Source organism: Miscanthus floridulus, chromosome 17 (genome assembly GCF_019320115.1).
Source record: "Miscanthus floridulus cultivar M001 chromosome 17, ASM1932011v1, whole genome shotgun sequence".
Lineage (NCBI taxonomy): Eukaryota > Viridiplantae > Streptophyta > Magnoliopsida > Poales > Poaceae > Miscanthus > Miscanthus floridulus.
This window is the reverse complement of record NC_089596.1, coordinates 19,244,419-19,255,258: the sequence shown is the minus strand read 5'-3', so window position 1 is coordinate 19,255,258 and position 10,840 is coordinate 19,244,419. Positions and strand designations below refer to the sequence as shown.

Here is a 10,840-nt window from a genome sequence, read left to right as displayed (position 1 = left end):
AGCAAATTGAGACATTAGTGTCCTTCCAACCTATGTGCTTGAGAATAGTGGTATGGCATATGCACATTCTAGGTGTTGCATTTGTTTTATCAAACATGAGAGAAAAATGTGTGATGCGCAAACATTGTCTGCTTATGAACAAGAGTTACTCTTTGAAGCATAGCCTCGAGATCAATTTGGTTTTTAAAAAAATAAGCAGCTAACCAACCAGCCTAAATTGCACACCCAATATTGATTTGCGTCGAAAGACCTTTTATTGTCAAATCAGATTTCTTTAGTGAAACTAGTCATTATGTTACTATGAGTTAGTTTTGCGTGTCATGTGTCCTTGGTCATTGATTTGAGCAATTGAAGTATGTCAACTACAGAATTAGTGTATCACTGAGAAATTATTATACATGTTAAATATCTTTAGCATTATGATTAAAAAAATCTTGTTTGACTATATATAAAACTTTATTGTACAATAAATTGAAACCAATACTAAAAGATTCACCATAAGGCCTATAAATACTAGGTCTTGTGCTTGCCATTTGCTCCATTCAAGCATCATGTTTCATAAAATAACTTGTTGTGTAGTACTCAACCCTCAATACCCATGGATCCCAACTTCAATGGTGTATGGAGCACTTCTGAAATAGATATGGTGAAGTCATTCATAGCTAGTTACAACACCTACACAAATGACACAAACAAGATGCACAATGACATTGATGATGAGCTCCAAGCAAGGTTCCCAAGCAAAGAGAGGAATTAGGTAATTCAATTGTATGTTCATCTAGTTGTTGAGATGAATACAATGCAGAGCAACAACCAACAAGTTGTGGTGAGCAATGCTCTTGTGAATGATTACTTTGGAGTGCCAATGGAGGATACAGACATGGACAACATGGACATGTTTCATGTTTATATACTAGATGACGTGGAGGCCATGAAGATGGAGAGAGGAACCACCGCACAAGCTGAATATTGTTCCTAAGAAAAAGAGGCAACACCCAGTAGCTTGGACTCATGAAGAGCACAAGTAATTCATTTCTGCTTTGTTTTTGAAATGTTCATTACATATATTTAATGTTAATTTTTTGTACAAGTAATAAGCTAGGGGTGTATAGTATTTCATATACCATGAGGCATTGAGATTTTGTTTTCACCAATATTGAGTGTATGAACAAGACATGCTATCATCTGACTTACTAATTCTTAACCATATATATATGTATGTATGTATGTATGTATGTATGTATGTATGTATGTATGTATATAGTATATATACATATATGTATGTATATATATAGACTAGAAGTGTATGGTCGTGGTAACTGGAAGAACGTATCTAGGTACTTCGTCCCCACAAGGACGCCAATCTAGATCTGTAGCCATGCGCAGAAGTATTTCCATAGGAAGGAGTGGACCACTAGGAAACAACGCTTCAGCATCAATGATGTTGGCCTCTATGACACAGAGCCATGGGTGTAGAAGAACTCTTCTAGTTCGAAGTCTCTCGCCTTTGGCCGCAATGCTTACAACACAAATTATTATGACATTGAGGGACAACAAGCTGTCTTGAACAAACTCGCACATGCTAGCCAAGTGAGCAGTAGACATGCGGCCACCTAGACTAGAGGTCAGCACATAATAGCTAGTTCATCCATAGATCCAACGATGACGAAGAGTAACTCTCTTGGATGGAAGGCGCTCGCCTTCACTAGAGGTGCTGACAACACAAATTACTTTGACTTTGATGGACCACACAATGCCATGAACAACCTCGCATGTGCTGACCTAGCGAGCAACAACCAAGTAGCCACTTGGACTAGAGGTCAACAGACAACAACTAGTTCTTCTGTAGCTCCAACGACGATGCAGAATACTTCTCCGAGCTGGGAGGTGCTTTCCTTCACTGATAGTGCTTACAACACAAACTACTATGACTTTGATGGACAACAAGTTGCCTTGAATAACATCACTAGGGGGCAACCATGGTGAGCAACAACCAAGTAGTTACCTAGATAAGGCGTCAGCTGGCAACAACCAGTTCTTCTATAGTTTTAGTGATGGAGAGGGCTAGGAGCCACCGGACAACTTGTATTGGCCATCAATAGGGGAGGCTTCCTTCATAATCAGTGGATGAAAATGGACTGTATGTTTGCTAGTTATTTATGATTTAGTATCAACAGGTGCAAGTAAAACTAGCTAGTTGAAGACAATATATGGTGTTAGGTGCTAGTACTATTTCTGTATGGGCTACAAACAATTTCACTACTCGAACATTGCAATGAAATATTATGTGTTCTTGCCATATCTATGTGTTTGTTTGTATGTGCTAACTATATTTTGGATGTCCTCTTGCTCTTTATTCTGAGTATCAACTATATCTAAATGAACAATACAATAATAAGTTTGATTTCTTCATCAGAGATAAGGTTTGTTGTATTTTTTTATAAAAGTTTGATCGCTTCATCAGAGGTAACGTTTCCAAAGAAATTCACAAAGATAAGTAGTTATCATGATTTCCATTATGGAGGTTATATATATGTAATACCCTAGAAATTTAACCATAGACTTTTGTGTTTTTCTAGAAAATATGTGGTTTCATGTTTTTAAATTGATTTTCATGTGTTTTAATGGAATGAATTTGTAGCAAATATGTTTTGCTTTTTGGAAAGCGCAAATGGTTAAATAACTTGGAGTTTCTAATGAGTGGCAAAAATGGCTTCTGCTCCATTGCTAGGATGGATGATCAGAAACCATAGATGTGTAGATCTCATTGAGCACATTACATTTGACTAATATGTTGTATTCGGAGTTTGGATCATGGTGATTCATAGGATCAAAGAAAGAACAGACGAGATGAATAGATATGGAATTGCAATCAATTGTGACTCTTCTTCTTCCTCTTGTTTCCCCCCTTCCCTCATGGTTCAGCCTACCCTGGCCACCCCTCTTTGCCCTGTAAGCTCTCTTCTAGACTCTCTCTCCTCCATGGCCCCTCTCAGTTGCTTGAAGAACTAAGAAAGGAAGATGCAAAACGAAACGGGCATGTGTGGAGAGATGATTAACAAGGGGTGATAGATCGACTTTCCTCCTCTGTTTTCCTAGCTGTTGGTCCAGAGAAAACCCTAGGTGAGTATTCCCACACTTTTCCCCTTTTGATCCAAGGTTCTTAGAAAGTTTAAATTTGGATAATCGAAGATCTAAGTTGCCTTTAAGCCAGATCAATCGCTGCACAAAAATCTGGATTTTCAGACTCAACAGTACAGATAGGTCATGGATTTTGTCTTTGTTAGAGGCAGAATTGGTGAAACACTTGAATACCAAAGTTATAGATATTTCCTTCATCCTTCTGCTCTTGAAATTTCATGATTTTAGGCTCTGTAGTTTAGGAGTTATGTTTTTTAGTGTAGATGTTGCTATTTCAACGATGATCTGAACAGTAGTGGATTGATTCAGTTTTTGACAATGTTAATGGTCAAACTAGTTTTTTCAATGAATACCAAAGTTGTAGACTTTTTCAGTATCTTTCCAACGGTGTATAATGCATTGTAGCAGAGGGGGATGCCCTAGCTAGATATTCCATGCTTAGACCCGAGTCAGTATACTCCTGGGAAGACCTATGAGACAATATAATGACGGACTTCAAAGGATTTTCAAGTGAATCCTTGATAGCCTCTGATCTTTTCCAATGCATACAACAACAGGGCGAGTCCCTTAAAACATACTACCAAAGGTTCTTACACCTTAGAGCACGGGCACCCAATGTTCCCAAAGAAGTAGCAATCGAGGCTGCCATCAAGGGCCTTCGCATAGGACCCTTCGTAGGCCACCTAGCTAGAGACAAGCCTTCATAGAGGACATATACAACGAATTTCCACCTAGCTAGGAGCTGAACATGCAGTGTTGTGAACTTGATTCCTTAACTTAGTATAGGAGCTGTCATGTTGTTATTCCTAGGAGCTTCTTTTGCGTAGTTAGTAGGAGTATGATGTAGATAGACTCCTTTTGTCAAGCTGTCGCGTGCCCTTAAACCCGGCTTGATCCGCTTCTTTTTTCATCTAAAACAGTATTTTTCTCTCACAAATTCCTCCAGCATTTCTCCAAACCATCCAAATTCCTCCAGAATTCCTCCAAGCGAATAGGCCCAATATAGCTAGGAGCTGAACATGCAGTGTTGTGAACTTGCATTCTTAACTCAGTATAGGAGTTGTCATGTTGTTATTCCTAGTGTGGGGAACAATGAATCTGTACTGAGTAGTAAGGGCCATTTGGATTTGGTTGACATCTGAATTTCATTTGTGTTATTAAATTTAATGTCTAATGTGACTTGTGAGTTAATGTATAAATTGCACACAAATATGGATGATATTGGTGGTATTATGAGAGAGTCCTGGTACAAATTATGACCTGATGATAGTCTGGTTGTCCTTTTGGTCGGCCTCAAATGTCCGGAATAACGCAAGGTATCCTGTCCGGGTGGAATTCCTGATGGCCGTACTGACAGGATCTGATTTTGACTGGTCAACACGAACCAACAGGAATTGCTTCCTGTAGACCGACTGTCAAGAGAAGTTGATTTTACCTCTCGAGCTGGTCCTATCAGCCATCCCTGATGGCTAGCTGTTAGGAGTGTAACTTAGGCAAAAAGGTGCCCTGGTAGTGTGCTGCCATTACCTTCTATCATGTCCAGTTTATGATTTACAATATCTAATATTGCCGTTTCAGTTTGTAGCTTGATGTTTTGGATCCCCCATTGTTCATAGAAATATCCATTTTCTGATAGAGTGGGACATGCGCTATACCTACTTTGCTAATGGAATTGGACTCAACCATTTATGCTACCTTAGCCCTTGGGTGAAAACTTGCTGACTGAAATTGAGATATTATGTTGTTCAGCTGAAACCAGTTTCTGTATTTTTACAATAATAGTTACGTTTAGTCCTTGCCCCCAAGAATGGAAAAACAACTTCAATTATGTCTTCCTGTCTTTTATTGTGCTATACTTTACCTTACTGCTGATCTGTTCCTCAGATATTAAAATTCTTTACCTCATTGCTATAGATAATTTGTCTATGAATAAACAGCTTGGTGAACATCAGTCTTATCCTGGATACATGCTCATGATTACCAATGTTGTCATTCATTTGTTCTTGGTCACTGTCAAGGTAAATTTATGAATTGATGTAAATCAATGTATCATTCAAGCCTCATAGTTCTGTATCTATGCACAGGCAAGACTGGAAGTAATGGGGAAGAAAGCAAAAAACACAACTTATATGTCTGGAAATGAAGCTGAGAGGATATATATCTAGAGAAGTTTCTAAAGTGGAAAAGCGAAGAACTGTGAAGAGCACACTTTGTAACGAGAGAAGTTCGTAGAGCCATTGCATGCTTTGTTGCATTCAGCCACCAGCACTTTGAGCATTAATTTTTTTTAAAACCAAGCTTTTTACGAGCTATGCTTGCATCTTTAGATTATCCTGGATCCTCCCATATGTGAGAGGAAGGTTAATGCTTGTGGACATGGCTGGATCTAAAAACATAGAAGCAGCAGGACAAATAAACAGGATTTGAAGCCAAAATGCAGGTGTGTTATACAACCGATTCTTGTGTGTTTGTAGCATCTATGTGTTCTAAACTTCCAATTACACTCTGAACAATGGCTTTCAATGAGTTGCTCTGTGTATATGTTTGTAGCATCTATCTGTTCCAAACTTCCAATTGCACTCTGAACAATGGCTTTCAATGAGTTGCTCTGTATATTTAATAGATAGTCAGTTTGGCACTGATCTTGCCACATGTGTTGTACCAGTACCAGTGTTAAAAGCCTATAATATTTTATTACATGTGCGATCTATAATGTTCTCAATTTTTCCGGACATTAACCAAGGGAACACTGCTTTGAAGCGAGTCATTGAATCTATTGCTAATGGTGATTCCCATGTTCCATTTAGGAACAACAAGCTCACAATGTTACTACAGGTACACCACTCCAAAAATCTACATTTATTGATACAACCTCTCCTCCTCTCTAACACTGATCTAAATATTTCCTTTATTGTATTTTAGGATTCATTCAAGGTTGACAAATCCAAAATCCCGATGATTCATTTTGGAATTGGCCACAATGTAAGTCTTTAAGAAATTATAATTAGGCCTTTCTTTTGTTTCATTTTGGAATCGGTAGCAACCCTCAATGATGTAGTTGATGTATATGTGTCCATTGTGATGATCGGATGTGTCGGTGTTTCGTAAATCGGACCAGTGAATTTATACGATTGCCGCACTGCTCTAGGAAGACGATGGTAGCATCTAAAAGACACGAGGATTTATACTAGATCAGGACGGAGCCCTACGTCCAATCTCAGAGATGATCGAGTGCGCGTTACTCGCTTGAATGCTCTGAAGTTCTTACAATGGAGTGCAAGAATGGTGGAAGAGGAAGAAGAACCTATGCTAGGCAATGGGCTACTCGAAGGGAAGCTTCAGGAGCCCTGCTACTGATGGAAGAGTGAGTGAATGAGTAGGGGACTCGGAATGTCCTAAGATGGGTGCCCTGGCTACCCCTATATAGAGTTAGGTCCAGGGTACATACAATGGAGGAGGTTCTCATGACCGAAGGGTCATGAGCCTGATGGGGGGGTCCTAGATAACTTGGCTTGCAAGCTACGCCGTTTTGAAGTGCATGTCCGGGTGTTGTTGTTGTCACGGTCCTATGGCCACGCCACGGCATGATATGGAGTGGTGCTTCTGTGCCGATCTTGGTGGCACTAGTAGGCACGGTGGTGGTGCGCCTAGCCGTCCTATGCGATGTGGTCTCCGCCGTGGCCCTCGTCATCGTCTCCTGGTTTTCTAGGGCGTCAGTATGGGAGTTGGTAGCCACCCTAGGCCATCGATAGCCTAGTTGTCTTAAGGAGATGAGGGACACGACCCCGATCACTGGGGTCATGGTTCCCCATCGGTTTGGATGGCCTTTAAGTCAAAGCCTTTGTCGTGGATCCCATTTCGTAGTGGGTGGGGTCATACATGCATCTTATCGGGCTGTATCTGGGTGGTGGTCATCGTACTTGTCGTCAGCGCCCTAGGGCGGTGTTGTCTTGTCTGATCTGCATGGCACAGGGTTGGCGTCTGATCGGACCGAGGTGACTGTTATCTCCTCGGCCCTTGCGGGGTTAGTGCGACGTGCTTGTTCTTGTCAGAACAGGCACGCTTGATCGGGCTCGACCTCTCCCCATTCCTCCTAGGGGTCATGACGAGGGAGAGGTCGTGCACCCTTCGAGCACCTTGTGGCTAAGGCATGGGGAGGGGTTGTAGCTGACCCTAGCCTTAGCATCAGGCCTGGTTTTCTCAACTTGGATGGTCCTCGATCGTTCGGGCCTTCGCTAGCTGGTGTATTGTGGGCCATGCGGCCTGCTAACTAATCAATGCCTTGAGGCACCCTAGGGTTATGACCCCGATAGTAGCCCCCCGAGTGTTTTTACGATCACGAAGTGATCATGAAAGCACTGAGATGCGTGCACGTTGAGCACAGGGTCACAGTCTCATCCTATCTGAGCTTTGTTCCTCGACCCCTTATAGGCTAGTGCATTCAATATGATAGGTTGCCGCTGTGTTCCGCCCCGTCAGGACACCCTGGCAATGCGGTACACGACTGTCAGGCCTTATCATGTCAGTGTGCTGCGTATCGAGGCTCGTGACCCAGGCGGGATCGAGTTGTCTTTGTCGACGTTGTATCGGTCCTGCCTTTATGAGAGTCTCGATTTGCTTGTTCTCGCATGGGCATCTGACATTGGCTGCGGCCTCCCATGATTCGCCATGCGGTGCGGGAGTTTTCAGGCTGCTCAGTCCACCCTTGGGCTTATAAATAGAGGTTTTCCTTCCGTTCGAGCCACTCATGGCGGTATCTACAAATCGCTTCCTACCTTCCTGCTGAGAGAGCGAAAGAAATGGGAGAGAAAAGCTTAGGGAGAATCGCATGGTTCCCGTCGTGTGCTCCTTTGGGGATCATACGTGGTGGCCAGAGCCGGTGTCGCCCTTTCAACAACTGGTGCTAGAAGGGATCTTGTGAGCAGAGAAGGAGAGGGATGGTGCGGCTATCATTGTAGGGGTTGTGCAGCCTTTGTGACATAGCTGCACTTTGGCCTCCCTTTGGCTCCATCTTGGCACTGGAGTGGTTGCCAAGGTGTTTGTTGGAGCTAGGTAGTCATGCCGCTCTCTTCCTCTCTGCATTCTGATCCCTGGGGCTGTGAGTCTATGGGAGGGCTTGCGAGTTCATTTTTGCTTTGTCTCAGCCTCCCCTAGTGGTGTCGTTCCCCGAGGGCTTTTTGGTGATACCATCACTAGGGTGTGGTGGTATCAGTTTTTGCATTACTTGTGTGTGGATCGTCCGCTACATTGCTTTGCCATCATATAAGATATGAATAAAAGCTCAAGGAATCCTCCTTCTGGAGTTGCTACAGCCCTCTTATGAGGTCATAGTGAGTCCCCAGGCCATTTGGCCTAGATTTAGGCTTATAGGTGCTGATATTGACGTTCTTCCGAGTGGGTTATAGGCCTCTTGCTATGTTGGGTAGCGAGGTTGCGGGGCAATTTTGGGCCTTTCCATGGGGGCACCTTGGTCGTGACTTGTGAAGCTCATGCGTGTTCGTTATATGTGGTTTGGCCGCACGCGCTTTGTGGTCGTGTTATCTGAGTGAGACGTTGACCTTTTGACCCACTTGGCTGGGATTAGATTCATGAGTCCAGGGATGCGATCTTCAGGTGAGTCACTAGCCTTTCGCCACGTGGGGCGGTGAGGTCATCAAGCAACCTCGGACCTTTCCTCCTAAGTGTTTGTGAGTTCTAGGGTGCAGGTCTTGGGTGAGTCATTGGCCTCTTGCCATGCAGGGCAACGAGGTCATCGAGCAACCTTGGACTTGTCCTCCAAAACGACTATGAACTCGAGGATGCAGGCTTTGGGTGAGCCATTGGCCTCTCGCCAGTGTAGGGTGACGAGGTCATCGAGCGACCTTAACGACAAGGTCATCGAGCAACCTTGGACCTCTCCTCCCAAACGTCTGTGATCTTAAGGACGTAGGCTTTGGGTGAGTCATTAGCCTCTCACCACGTAGGGCGATGAGGTCATCGAGCGACCTTGGACCTCACCTCTCAAACATCTACGAGCATGAGGACGTAGGCTTTGGGTGAGTCATTGGCCTCTCGCCACGTAGGGTGATAAGGTCATCGAGCAACCTTGGACCTCTCATCCCAAATGTCTGCGAGCTTGAGGAATGCAGGCTTTGGGTGAGTCATTGGCCTCTCACCGCGTAGGGCCACGAGGTCATCGAGTGACCTTGGACCTCTCCTCCCAAACATCTGTGAGCTTAAGGACGTAGGCTTTAGGGTGGGTAATTGGCCTCTTGCCGCGTTGGGCGATGAGGTCGTCGAGCGAACCTTGGACCCCTCCTCCCAAACGTCTATGAGCTTGAGGATGTAGGCTTTGGGTGAGTAATTGGCATCTCGTTGCACAAGGGCAATGAGGTCATCAAGTGACCTTGGACCTCTCCTCCCAAACATCTACGAGCTTGAAGACGTAGGCTTTGGGTGGATCATTAGCCTAGTCGCCAGTGTAGGGCGATGAGGTTGTCGAGCGACTTTGGACCTCTCCTTCCCAAACGTCTATGAGCTTGAGGACGTAGGCTTTGGGTGAGTCATTGGCCTCTTGTCGCGTAGGGCGATGAGGTCATCAGTGCGACCTTGGATCTCTCCTCCCAAATGACTAGTGAGTTCCTAGCGTCGCTTCATGAGGAAGGCACTATTGCATGACTTTTAGTCCGCCCAGTGGTGACGGTCCCTCCTAAAAGGGTCGTTGGCTCTCGTGGATGCGTGACGCTTCATGGTTCTGATTTCAAGTCACGGTTTTAGGACATGGGGAGGGACTAGCCACGGCTTGCCTTCGATTATCAGGACTACTTAGGCCTAGCTTTGGCTTCCTCCCAATAACCCTTTCCTTGACCGTGAAGGTTCATAACTGCCTTGTTATAGGTAGGTTTTAGTTTTTGCCCCATGCGGGAAGAGGCTTGTCCACCGTAACCACATGGCCAGAGCAGTGTGCCTCATTAGGGTCGATGGATAATTCAAGTGGGACCCGAGATCCTCCCCAATGATGTGAGTTCAGCTATGCCTCATTGATAGTCTCCTATAAAAACATCGGTCATCATGCCCGTCGGTCCCAAACCACTCTGTAGCGGCCAGGGGTCAAGATGCCTCCGCTCTAGAGGGGGTCAACCCGGGAGACTTTGAAGCAGATGACTTGAACATAGAGGGAGATGGTTGTGTGTCTTTGCACCACCGATTAGAGCCACAGGGGCCTATCTTCTTGCTGCCCCTATCCCTTTTGTGGCCTCGAGCCCTTCTAAGGGTCGGCCCAAGAGGGGTTTTCCTAAGCACGACATGGGGTCATGTTCAGTGGCGAGCCACTCTTGCATGCAGATTTAGGGGTGTATGACCTCCTTGATCATGTGGCATTGAGGATGTCCACTCACGGGCAACAAGGCACCCTCTGAATGAAGGCGCGTAAACCAAACCAATACGAAATATGAAAGCGAGCAAGGCCTACTTGGCCTAGGTTATCGCGTGGGCCGTCGCCGCTCTGCTTTCCGCCTAGTCACCTTCCCCGTCCTATGGGATTATCAAAGTGGTTAGTAATGGTCGTGGGCTTTGTTTGCTTGCCGAGGTTGTCCTTGCGGCTATAAATCCGCTAGGACGGTGCACTATGGAGGTATCATTCTTCAGTCACTTGCATTGCCTTCTTCCTTTTGCTTGTGCACTTGTAGTTGCTCCCCCTAGTCATGGATTGTGAGAAGTG

General features: G+C 44.6%; 1 pseudogene; it reads left to right on the top strand.

Annotated features, from left to right (window-relative positions):
• Positions 1-598: 598 nt before the first annotated feature.
• Positions 599-1,476, top strand: LOC136515346 (uncharacterized; annotated as a pseudogene).
• The last annotated feature ends 9,364 nt before the right edge of the window (positions 1,477-10,840 follow it).